At 41.8% G+C, this 13,164-nt stretch overlaps 6 non-coding genes across 6 annotated transcripts; 1 reads left to right on the forward strand and 5 right to left on the reverse strand.

Annotated features, from left to right (window-relative positions):
* Nucleotides 1-131: 131 nt before the first annotated feature.
* Trnat-ugu (transfer RNA threonine (anticodon UGU)) lies at nt 132-204 on the reverse strand. The gene has a single exon. It is a non-coding gene; the product is annotated as a tRNA-Thr (tRNA).
* A 622-nt stretch (nt 205-826) lies between these two features.
* Trnat-ugu (transfer RNA threonine (anticodon UGU)) lies at nt 827-899 on the reverse strand. The gene has a single exon. It is a non-coding gene; the product is annotated as a tRNA-Thr (tRNA).
* Nucleotides 900-1,048: 149 nt separating this feature from the next.
* Nucleotides 1,049-1,141, forward strand: Trnai-uau (transfer RNA isoleucine (anticodon UAU)). Its single transcript is given in 2 exon segments — nt 1,049-1,086; nt 1,106-1,141. It is a non-coding gene; the product is annotated as a tRNA-Ile (tRNA).
* Nucleotides 1,142-2,215: 1,074 nt separating this feature from the next.
* Nucleotides 2,216-2,288, reverse strand: Trnat-ugu (transfer RNA threonine (anticodon UGU)). Its single transcript has one exon. It is a non-coding gene; the product is annotated as a tRNA-Thr (tRNA).
* A 622-nt stretch (nt 2,289-2,910) lies between these two features.
* On the reverse strand, nt 2,911-2,983 carry Trnat-ugu (transfer RNA threonine (anticodon UGU)). Its single transcript has one exon. It is a non-coding gene; the product is annotated as a tRNA-Thr (tRNA).
* A 622-nt stretch (nt 2,984-3,605) lies between these two features.
* On the reverse strand, nt 3,606-3,678 carry Trnat-ugu (transfer RNA threonine (anticodon UGU)). Its single transcript has one exon. It is a non-coding gene; the product is annotated as a tRNA-Thr (tRNA).
* Nucleotides 3,679-13,164: the final 9,486 nt, after the last annotated feature.

Here is a 13,164-nt window from a genome sequence, read left to right on the forward strand (position 1 = left end):
TTTTATTTTTTTAATCAAACCGTTACCGTCATATTTCTCACGCCTTGATACGAGTCCAAGCAATGCAAATAGCCGCAACCCGCTCGAAAGAGGAGTCAAGTTAGGCCAACTTTGAACGGACATTCCCTGAAAGCCCTCGGAGAGATTTGAACTCTCGACCTCTGGTTTACAAGACCAGTGCTCTAACCCCTGAGCTACGAAGGCAGGCGATCCTTGCCAAATACGAAAAGTCGGTGCATCAGGCAAAACAGGTCAGTTGCAACGTGTACTTGCCATAAAGTGATACCGTCAATGCCCTACTGGACCATGACTATTCTAATCACGGACCTCAGCTTTCCCGTTAACAACCACGGGCTCCAGTGACGTAGTCGGTTAGCGCGTCGTACTTATAAGTCAGTATCGACAAAAACATGCGAAGACCGGGAGTTCGAGCCACCCCTGGAGCAAGGTTTCTTTTCATGCGCCGTCAACACACGCCACAACACGGGCAGATCACCAGTAAAATCTAGCAACGTGGCAGTGCACCCAGGTTGTTTTGATCCCGTCAACATGACGGCAAAGCCCGTAAAATGGCCAGTGTGGGGCTCGAACCCACGACATTCGCGTTATTAGCACGACGCTCTAGCCGACTGAGCAAACCGGCCGTGAACGCGTGAACACGGACTCACTTCCTAAGTCAACTCTAAGTAAAATACTTTTATTTTTTTACTCAAAACGTTACCGTCATATTTCTCACGCTTTGATACGAGTCCAAGCAATGCAAATAGCCGCAACCCGCTCGAAAGAGGAGTCAAGTTAGGCCAACTTTAAACGGACATTCCCTGAAAGCCCTCGGAGAGATTTGAACTCTCGACCCCTGGTTTACAAGACCAGTGCTCTAACCCCTGAGCTACGAAGGCACGCGATCCTTGCCAAATACGAAAAGTCGGTGCATCAGGCAAAACAGGTCAGTTGCAACGTGTACTTGCCATAAAGTGATACCATCAATGCCCTACTGGACCATGACTATTCTAATCACGGACCTCAGCTTTCCCGTTAACAACCACGGGCTCCAGTGGCGTAGTCGGTTAGCGCGTCGTACTTATAAGTCAGCATCGACAAAGACATGCGAAGATCGGGAGTTCGAGCCTCCCCTGGAGCAAGGTTTCTTTTCATGCGCCGTCAACACACGCCACAGCACGGGCAGATCACCAGTAAAATCTAGCAACGTGGCAGTGCACCCAGGTTGTTTTGATCCCGTCAACGTGAAGGCAAAGCCCGTAAAATGGCCAGTGTGGGGCTCGAACCCACGACATTCGCGTTATTAGCACGACGCTCTAGCCGACTGAGCTAACCGGCCGTGAACGCGTGAACACGGACTCACTTCCTAAGTCAACTCTAAGTAAAATACTTTTATTTTTTTACTCAAAACGTTACCGTCATATTTCTCACGCTTTGATACGAGTCCAAGCAATGCAAATAGCCGCAACCCGCTCGAAAGAGGAGTCAAGTTAGGCCAACTTTAAACGGACATTTCCTGAAAGCCCTAGGAGAGATTTGAACTCTCGACCCTAGTTTACAAGACCAGTGCTCTAACCCCTGAGCTACGAAGGCACGCGATCCTTGCCAAATACGAAAAGTCGGTGCATCAGGCAAAACAGGTCAGTTGCAACGTGTACTTGCCATAAAGTGATACCGTCAATGCCCTACTGGACCATGACTATTCTAATCATGGACCTCAGCTTTCCCGTTAACATCCACGGGCTCCAGTGGCGTAGTCGGTTAGCGCGTCCTACTTATAAGTCAGTATCGACAAAGACATGCGAAGATCGGGAGTTCGAGCCTCCCCTGGAGCAAGGTTTCTTTTCATGCGCCGTCAACACACGCCACAACACCGGCAGATCACCAGTAAAATCTAGCAACGTGGCAGTGCACCCAGGTTGTTTTGATCCCGTCAACGTGACGGCAAAGCCCGTAAAATGGCCAGTGTGGGGCTCGAACCCACGACATTCGCGTTATTAGCACGACGCTCTAGCCGACTGAGCTAACCGGCCGTGAACGCGTGAACACGGACTCACTTCCTAAGTCAACTCTAAGCAAAATACTTTTATTTTTTTACTCAAAACGTTACCGTCATATTTCTCACGCTTTGATACGAGTCCAAGCAATGCAAATAGCCGCAACCCGCTCGAAAGAGGAGTCAAGTTAGGCCAACTTTAAACGGACATTCCCTGAAAGCCCTCGGAGAGATTTGAACTCTCGACCCCTGGTTTACAAGACCAGTGCTCTAACCCCTGAGCTACGAAGGCACGCGATCCTTGCCAAATACGAAAAGTCGGTGCATCAGGCAAAACAGGTCAGTTGCAACGTGTACTTGCCATAAAGTGATACCGTCAATGCCCTACTGGACCATGACTATTCTAATCATGGACCTCAGCTTTCCCGTTAACATCCACGGGCTCCAGTGGCGTAGTCGGTTAGCGCGTCCTACTTATAAGTCAGTATCGACAAAGACATGCGAAGATCGGGAGTTCGAGCCTCCCCTGGAGCAAGGTTTCTTTTCATGCGCCGTCAACACACGCCACAACACCGGCAGATCACCAGTAAAATCTAGCAACGTGGCAGTGCACCCAGGTTGTTTTGATCCCGTCAACGTGACGGCAAAGCCCGTAAAATGGCCAGTGTGGGGCTCGAACCCACGACATTCGCGTTATTAGCACGACGCTCTAGCCGACTGAGCTAACCGGCCGTGAACGCGTGAACACGGACTCACTTCCTAAGTCAACTCTAAGCAAAATACTTTTATTTTTTTACTCAAAACGTTACCGTCATATTTCTCACGCTTTGATACGAGTCCAAGCAATGCAAATAGCCGCAACCCGCTCGAAAGAGGAGTCAAGTTAGGCCAACTTTAAACGGACATTTCCTGAAAGCCCTCGGAGAGATTTGAACTCTCGACCCCTGGTTTACAAGACCAGTGCTCTAACCCCTGAGCTACGAAGGCACGCGATCCTTGCCAAATACGAAAAGTCGGTGCATCAGGCAAAACAGGTCAGTTGCAACGTGTACTTGCCATAAAGTGATACCGTCAATGCCCTACTGGACCATGACTATTCTAATTACGGACCTCAGCTTTCCCGTTAACATCAACGGGCTCCAGTGGCGTAGTCGGTTAGCGCGTCCTACTTATAAGTCAGTATCGACAAAGACATGCGAAGATCGGGAGTTCGAGCCTCCCCTGGAGCAAGGTTTCTTTTCATGCGCCGTCAACACACGCCACAACACGGGCAGATCACCAGTAAAATCTAGCAACGTGGCAGTGCACCCAGGTTGTTTTGATCCCGTCAACGTGACGGCAAAGCCCGTAAAATGGCCAGTGTGGGGCTCGAACCCACGACATTCGCGTTATTAGCACGACGCTCTAGCCGACTGAGCTAACCGGCCGTGAACGCGCGAACACGGACTCACTTCCTAAGTCAACTCTAAGCAAAATACTTTTATTTTTTTACTCAAAACGTTACCGTCATATTTCTCACGCTTTGATACGAGTCCAAGCAATGCAAATAGCCGCAACCCGCTCGAAAGAGGAGTCAAGTTAGGCCAACTTTAAACGGAGATTTCCTGAAAGCCCTCGGAGAGATTTGAACTCTCGACCCCTGGTTTACAAGACCAGTGCTCTAACCCCTGAGCTACGAAGGCACGCGATCCTTGCCAAATACGAAAAGTCGGTGCATCAGGCAAAACAGGTCAGTTGCAACGTGTACTTGCCATAAAGTGATACCGTCAATGCCCTACTGGACCATGACTATTCTAATCACGGACCTCAGCTTTCCCGTTAACATCAACGGGCTCCAGTGGCGTAAGATCGGGAGTTCGAGCCTCCCCTGGAGCAAGGTTTCTTTTCATGCGCCGTCAACACACGCCACAACACGGGCAGATCACCAGTAAAATCTAGCAACGTGGCAGTGCACCTAGGTTGTTTTGATCCCGTCAACGTGACGGCAAAGCCCGTAAAATGGCCAGTGTGGGGCTCGAACCCACGACATTCGCGTTATTAGCACGACGCTCTAGCGGACTGAGCTAACCGGCCGTGAACGCTTGAACACGGACTCACTTCCTAAGTCAACTCTAAGTAAAATACTTTCATTTTTTCACTCAAAACGTTACCGTCATATTTCTCACGCTTTGATACGAGTCCAAGCAATGCAAATAGCCGCAACCCGCTCGAAAGAGGAGTCAAGTTAGGCCAACTTTAAACGGACATTCCCTGAAAGCCCTCGGAGAGATTTGAACACTCGACCCCTGATTTACAAGACGAGTGCTCTAACCCCTGAGCTACGAAGGCTCGCGATCCTTGCCAAATACGAAAAGTCGGTGCATCAGGCAAAACAGGTCAGTTGCAACGTGTACTTGCCATAAAGTGATACCGTCAATGCTCAGCTTTCCCGTTTTGGTGCCGCTGTACACAATGACTTATCGAACTAAATATTTAAATAAACAGCTAACAGAGCCACCAGTGTAACTGCGAAGTACCAGCAGCCGTACCAAAGAGAGATCAATGTTATTTCTTTTTGTCCCTTTTTCTCATTAAGCTATATAATAATACAGAGCTTCTGTCTGTGACTTTTGCGAAGTGGATAAAATTTCTTTGATAAAGTCTATAAAACATCGCCTATAAATTTATTCTGTAAATGAGCAAACTTTGACATTAAAGCAATATTGACGTCAAAGGAAAGTATATTAAGATTAGTGAAGCCAATGCATTGCTCTTTTAAAATTAAGGCTCAATAACTTAAAAACGGATGGAAATAACTGACGTCATCTCCTGCGTGGGTAACTAGAGACTACCTGGGACCAAGTTGGGTAAGTTTTCCAACCCTGGGTCACCAAATCCGTTTCGGAATGGACGGGTAAATGACGTTTTAAAAAAACCTTTAAACCCTAATATCTCTGCATTCGTTTGTCTCAAGTACACGATCCTATACATTTTCTTGATCAGCGTTTCAAGATCTATACAATGAAGGCAAGAGGTACACAAATTTCTTGAAAATAAATTTTTGGGTTTGACAGGCCATTGCTGACGTCAAGAAAATTTTTACCACCTTATATCTGCTTAGGCTTTTGTCGAATACATATGATCCTATACATTATTGTGATCAGCGTATTAAACTTTACACGTTATAGGCAACGAATAAACTAATCTAGGCCAATTTTTTTTGTACCTGCACTGTTGACGTCAGCAAAAAGTCTAAAACAACCTATTTTTTCATTGTCCTTCTGCCTAAGCGGATTTCTCCACGGGCTTTATCGACTAGTCATACTTATAATGTCAAAGTCCAAAATCAGTTCATTTAGGTTCCAAAGTCAATCGTTTCGCTGTTAAAAGCGATGCAACCTAGTAATATTGGGACAATATCGCTAAATACATTTTGGTACGAATATGTGACGCAACCGTTGTAACTCAAACGGACTGATACCGTTAGGAAGTCAATGAAGTGTAGCTTTTGAAACTGTCTCTATTTCCTCAGCGCGCGCTAACCGCTTTGATTGGTACCGTTGTACACAATGACTTATCGAACTAAATATTTAAGTAAATAGCTAACAGAACGTCCAGTGTAACTGCGGAGTTCCAGCAGTCATACCAAAGTGAGATCAATGTTATTTCATTTAGTCGCGTTTTCTCATTCATCATATTTATAATGTCAAAGTCCAAAATCAGTTCATTTGGGTTCCAAGGTCAATCGATCCAGTTTCAAAAGCGATGCATCCTAGTAATACCTGCAAAACATCGCTAATTACATGTTGGTACGAATATGTGACGCAACCGTTGTAACTCAAACGGATTGATAGCGTTAGAAAGTCAATGAAATGTAGTTTTTGAAACTGTCTCTATTTCCTCAGCGGTCGCTAACAGCTCTGATTTGTAACATTGTACCCGATAACTTATCGAACTAAAAATTTAAATAAAGACCTAATAGAGCGTCCGGCGGATCTGCATAGTTTCAGCAATGATGCCAAAGTAAGGAGAATGTTAATTCTTGGAGTCCAATTGTCCCATTTATCACATTTATAAGGACAAAGTCCAAAATCAGTTCAATCAGGTCCCACAGTCAATCGTTTCACTTTTAAAGGCGATGCAACCTAGTAATATTGGCACAATATCGCTAAATACAGTTTGGTACGAATATGTGACGCAACCGTTGTAACTCAAACGGATTGACACCGTTAGAAAGTCAATGAAGTGTAGCTTTTGAAACTGTCTCTATTTCCTCAGCGCGCTAACGACTTTGATTGGTACCGCCTCACACGATGAATTATCGAACTAAATACTTAAATAAAGAGCTAACAGAGCGTCCAATGTAACTGCAGTGTTCCAGCAGTCATACCAAAGTGAGATCAACGTTATTTCTTTTCGTCCCTTTTTCTCCTTTATCATATTTATAATGTCAAAGTCCAATATCAGTTCAGTTAGGTTCCACGGTCAATCGATTCACTTTTAAAAGCAATGCATCCTAGTAATATTGGCACAATATCGCTAAATACATTTTGGTACGAATATGTGACGCAACCGTTGTAACTCAAACGGACTGATACCGTTAGGAAGTCAATGAAGTGTAGCTTTTGAAACTGTCTCTATTTCCTCAGCGCGCGCTAACGGCTTTGATTGGTGCCGCTGTAAACAATGACTTATCGAACTAAATATTTAAATAAACAGCTAACAGAGCGACCAGTGTATCTGCAAAGTACCAGCAGCCATACCAAAGTGAGATCAATGTTATTTCATTTAGTCGCGTTTTCTCATTCATCATATTTATAATGTCAAAGTCCAAAATCAGTTCATTTGGGTTCCAAGGTCAATCGATCCAGTTTCAAAAGCGATGCATCCTAGTAATACCTGCAAAACATCGCTAATTACATGTTGGTACGAATATGTGACGCAACCGTTGTAACTCAAACGGATTGATAGCGTTAGAAAGTCAATGAAATGTAGTTTTTGAAACTGTCTCTATTTCCTCAGCGGTCGCTAACAGCTCTGATTTGTAACATTGTACCCGATAACTTATCGAACTAAAAATTTAAATAAAGAGCTAACAGAGCGTCCAATGTAACTGCAGTGTTGCAGCAGTCATACCAAAGTGAGATCAACGTTATTTCTTTTCGTCCCTTTTTCTCCTTTATCATATTTATAATGTCAAAGTCCAATATCAGTTCAGTTAGGTTCCACGGTCAATCGATTCACTTTTAAAAGCAATGCATCCTAGTAATATTGGCACAATATCGCTAAATACATTTTGGTACGAATATGTGACGCAACCGTTGTAACTCAAACGGACTGATACCGTTAGGAAGTCAATGAAGTGTAGCTTTTGAAACTGTCTCTATTTCCTCAGCGCGCGCTAACGGCTTTGATTGGTGCCGCTGTAAACAATGACTTATCGAACTAAATATTTAAATAAACAGCTAACAGAGCGACCAGTGTATCTGCAAAGTACCAGCAGCCATACCAAAGTGAGATCAATGTTATTTCATTTAGTCGCGTTTTCTCATTCATCATATTTATAATGTCAAAGTCCAAAATCAGTTCATTTGGGTTCCAAGGTCAATCGATCCAGTTTCAAAAGCGATGCATCCTAGTAATACCTGCAAAACATCGCTAATTACATGTTGGTACGAATATGTGACGCAACCGTTGTAACTCAAACGGATTGATAGCGTTAGAAAGTCAATGAAATGTAGTTTTTGAAACTGTCTCTATTTCCTCAGCGGTCGCTAACAGCTCTGATTTGTAACATTGTACCCGATAACTTATCGAACTAAAAATTTAAATAAAGAGCTAACAGAGCGTCCAATGTAACTGCAGTGTTCCAGCAGTCATACCAAAGTGAGATCAACGTTATTTCTTTTCGTCCCTTTTTCTCCTTTATCATATTTATAATGTCAAAGTCCAATATCAGTTCAGTTAGGTTCCACGGTCAATCGATTCACTTTTAAAAGCAATGCATCCTAGTAATATTGGCACAATATCGCTAAATACATTTTGGTACGAATATGTGACGCAACCGTTGTAACTCAAACGGACTGATACCGTTAGGAAGTCAATGAAGTGTAGCTTTTGAAACTGTCTCTATTTCCTCAGCGCGCGCTAACGGCTTTGATTGGTGCCGCTGTACACAATGACTTATCGAACTAAATATTTAAATAAACAGCTAACAGAGCGACCAGTGTATCTGCAAAGTACCAGCAGCCATACCAAAGTGAGATCAATGTTATTTCTTTTTGTCCCTTTTTCTCATTAATCATATTTATAATGTCAAAGTCCAAAATGAGTTCATTTAGGTTCCAAAGTCAATCGTTTCGCTGGTAAAAGCGATGCAACCCAGTAATATTGGCACAATATCGCTAAATAAATTTTGTTTCGAATATGTGACGCAACCGTTGTACCTCAAAGGGACTGATACCGTTACGAAGTCAATGAAGTGTAGCTTTTGAAACAGTCTCTATTTCCTCAGCGCGCGCTAACGGCTTTGATTGGTACCGTTGTACACAATGACTTATCGAACTAAACATTTAAATAAACAGCTAACAGAGCGACCAGTGTAACTGCGAAGTACCAGCAGCCATACCAAAGAGAGATCAATGTTATTTCATTTAGTCGCGTTTTCTCATTTATCATATTTATAATGTCAAAGTCCAAAATCAGTTCATTTAGGTTCCAAGGTCAATCGATCCAGTTTTAAAAGCGATGCATCCTAGTAATACCTGCAAAACATCGCTAATTACATGTTGGTACGAATATGTGACGCAACCGTTGTAACTCAAACGGATTGATAGCGTTAGAAAGTCAATGAAATGTAGTTTTTGAAACTGTGTCTATTTCCTCAGCGGTCGCTAACAGCTCTGATTTGTAACATTGTACCCGATAACTTATCGAACTAAAAATATAAATAAAGAGCTAATAGAGCGTCCGGCGGATCTGCATAGTTTCAGCAAGGATGCCAAAGTAAGGAGAATGTTAATTCTTGGAGTCCAATTGTCACATTTATCACAGTTATAAGGACAAAGTCCAAAATCAGTTCAATCAGGTCCCACAGTCAATCGTTGCACTTTTAAAAGCGATGCAACCTAGTAATATTGGCACAACATCGCTAAATACAGTTTGGTACGAATATGTGACGCAACCGTTGTAACTCAAACGGATTGACACCGTTACGAAGTCAATGAAGTGTAGCTTTTGAAACTGTCTCTATTTCCTCATCGCGCGCTAACGGCTTTGATTGGTACCGTTGTATACAGTGACTTATCGAACTAAATATTTAAGTAAATAGATATCAGAGCGTCCAGTGTAACTGCGGAGTTCCAGCAGTCATACCAAAGTGAGATAAACGTTATTTCTCTTCGTCCCTTTTTCTCCTTTATCATATTTATAATGTCAAAGTCCAAAATCAGTTCATTTAGGTTCCAAAGTCAATCGATTCACTTTTAAAAGCGATGCATCCTAGTAATGCCTGAAAACCATCGCTAAATACATGTTGGTACGAATATGTGACGCAACCGTTCTAACTGGAACGGACTGATACCGTTAGGAAGTCAATGAAGTGTAGCTTTTGAAACTGTCTCTATTTCCTCAGCGTGCGCTAACGGCTTTGATTGGTACCGTTGTATACAGTGACTTATCGAACTAAATATTTAAGTAAATAGATATCAGAGCGTCCAGTGTAACTGCGGAGTTCCAGCAGTCATACCAAAGTGAGATCAACGTTATTTCTCTTCGTCCCTTTTTCTCCTTTATCATATTTATAATGTCAAAGTCCAAAATCAGTTCATTTAGGTTCCAAAGTCAATCGATTCACTTTTAAAAGCGATGCATCCTAGTAATGCCTGCAAACCATCGCTAAATACATGTTGGTACGAATATGTGACGCAACCGTTCTAACTGAAACGGACTGATACCGTTAGGAAGTCATTGAAGTGTAGCTTTTGAAACTGTCTGTATTTCCTCAGCGCGCGCTAATGACTTTGATCGGTACCGGCACAATGACTTATCGAACTAAATACTTAAATAGAGAGCTAACAGAGCGTCCAGTGTAACTGCGGAGTTCCAGCAGTCATACCAAAGTGAGATCAATGTTATTTCTTTTAGTCCCTTTTTCTCATTTATCATATTTATAATGTCAAAGTCCAAAATCAGTTCAATTAGGTGCCACGGTCAATCGATTTACTTTTAAAAGCAATGCATCCTAGTAATTCCTCCAAAACATCGCTAAATACATGTTGGTACGAATACGTGACGCAATCGTTGTAACTCAAACGGACTGATACCGTTAGAAAGTCAATGAAATGCATCTTTTGAAACTGTCCCTATTTCCTCTGCGCACACTAACTGATAGGATTTGTACCACTGTACGCGATGACTTATCGAACTAAATATATAAATAAGGAGCTAACAGAGCGTCCAGTGTTACTGCGGAATTCTAGCAGTCATACCAAAGTGAGAAGAATGGTAATTCTTGGAGTCCAATTGTCTCAAATATCACATTTACAAGGTTAAAGTCTAAAACATTTCAATCAGGTCCCACAGTCAATCAATTCACATTCAAAAGCGATGCAACCTAGTAATACCTACAAAGCATCGCTAAATACATTTTGGTACGAATATGTGACGCAACCATTGTAACTCAAACGGACTGATACCGTTAGGAAGTCAATGAAGTGTCGCTGTTAAAACTGTCTCTATTTCCTCAGCGGGCGCTAACGGCTTTAAATTGTAACATTGTACACAATAACTTATCGAACTAATTATTTAAATAAAGAGCTAAGGGAGCGTCCGGTTTAAGAGCGGAGTTCCGGTAGCCATACCAGAGTGAAAAAAATATTCATTCTTGGAGTCCAATTGTCTCATTTTCACATTGATAAGGTTAAAGTCCAAAATCATTTCAATCAGATAGCACAGTCAATCTTTTCAAATTTAAAAGCGATGCATCCTAGTAAATCCTGCAAAACATCGCTAAATACATGTTGTTACGAATACTTGACGCAACCACTGTAACTCAAGCAGACAGATACCGTTAAAAAGTGAATAAAGTGTAGCTTTTGAAACTGTCTCTATTTCCTCAGCGTGTGCTTACGACTTTGATTGGTAACATTGTATACAACTTATTGAAATAAATATTTAAATAAAGAGCTAACAGAGCGTCCGCGTTAACAGAGGAGGTCCGGCAGCCATACCAGAGTGAAAAAAATGTTCCTTCTTGGAGTCCAATTGTCTGAAACATCACATTCACAAGGTTAAAGTTTAAAATCATTTTAATCAGGTCCCGCAGTCAATCGTTTCACTTTTAAAAGCGATGCAACCTGGTAATACCTGCAAAACATCGCTAAATGCATTTTGGTACGAGTATGTGAATCAACCGTTGTAACTCAAACAGACGGATACCGTTAGAAAATCAAAGAAATGAAGTTTTTGAAACTGTCTCTATTTCTTCAGGGCGCTTTAACGGCTTGGATAGGTCTCATTCTGAAAAATAACTTGTCAAACTAAATATTTAAATAAAGACCTAACAGAGCGTCCGGGTTAACAGAGGAGGTCCTGCAGCCATACCAGAGTGAAAAAAATGTTCCTTCTTGCAGTCCAATTGTCTCAAACATCACATTCACAAGGTTAAAGTCCAAAATCATTTCAATCAGGTCGCACAGTCAATCGTTTCACTTTTAAAAGCGATGCATCATCGTAATATTGGCAAAATATCGCTAAATACAATTTGGTACGAATATTTGACGCAACCATTGTAACTCAAATGGACTAATACCGTTAGAAAGTCAATCACATGAAGTTTTTGAATCGGCCTCTATTTCCTTAGTGCGCGCTAACGACTTTGATTGGTACCGTTTTACACAATGACTTATCGAACTAAATACTTGAATAAGGAGCTAACAGAGCGTCTAGTGTAACTGGGGATCTCCAGCAGTCATACAAAAGAGATATCAACGTTAATTTTGTCAGTCCATTTTTCTCATTTATCACATTTACAATTTCAAAGTCCAAAATCAGTTCATTTAGGTTCCAAAGTCAATCGTTTCGATGTTAAAAGCGATGCAACCTAGTAATATTGGGACAATATCGCTGAATACATTTTGGTACGAATATGTGACGCAACTGTTGTAACTCAAACGGACTGATACCGTTAGGAAGTCAATGAAGTGTAGCGTTTGAAACTGTCTCTATTTCCTCATCGCACGATAACGACTTTGATTGGTACTGCTGTACACAGTGACTTATCGAACTAAATATTTAAATAAATAGCTAACAGAGCGTCCAGTGTAACTGCGGAGTTCCAGCAGTCATACCAGAGTAAAAAAAATGTTTATTCTTGCAGTCCAATTGTCTCATTTATCACATTTATTAGGGTAAAGTCCAAAATTATTTCAATCAGGTCGCACAGTCAATCGTTTCACTTTTAGAAGCGATGCATCCTAGTAATATTGACAAAAAATCGCTAATTACATCTTCGTACAAATATGTGACGCAACCGTTGTAACTCAAACGGACTGATACCGTTATAAAATCAATGGAATGTAGTTTTTGAAGCTGTCTTTAATTCTTCAGGGAGCGTTAACGGCTTGGATTGGTCGCACTCTGAAAAATGACTTGTCAAACTAAATATTTAAATAAAGAGGTAACAGAGCGTCCGGTGTAACAGCGGAGTTCCATCAGTCATACCAAAGTGAGATCAATGTTATTTCTTCTAGTCCCTTTTTCTGGTTTATCATATCTTTAATGTCAAAGTCCAAAATCATTTGAATCAGGTCCCACAGTCAATCGTTTTACTTTTAAAAGCGATGCAACCTAGTAATGCCTGCAAAACATCGCTGAATACATCTTGGTACGAATATGTGACGCAACCATTGTAACTCAAACGGACTGATACCGTTAGGAAGTCAATGAAGTGTCCCTTTTGAACTGTCTTTATTTCCTCATCGCACGATAACGACTTTGATTGGTACTGCTGTACACAGTGACTTATCGAACTAAATACTTTAATAAAGAGCTAACAGAGCGTCCAGTGTAACTGCGGCGTTCCAGCAGTCATACCAAAGTTAGATCAATATTACTTCTTTTAGTCCCTTTTTCTCATTTATCATATTTATAATGTCAAAGTCCAAAATCAGTGCAATAAGGTTCCACCG

Source organism: Hydractinia symbiolongicarpus, chromosome 4, assembly GCF_029227915.1.
Source record: "Hydractinia symbiolongicarpus strain clone_291-10 chromosome 4, HSymV2.1, whole genome shotgun sequence".
NCBI lineage: Eukaryota > Metazoa > Cnidaria > Hydrozoa > Anthoathecata > Hydractiniidae > Hydractinia > Hydractinia symbiolongicarpus.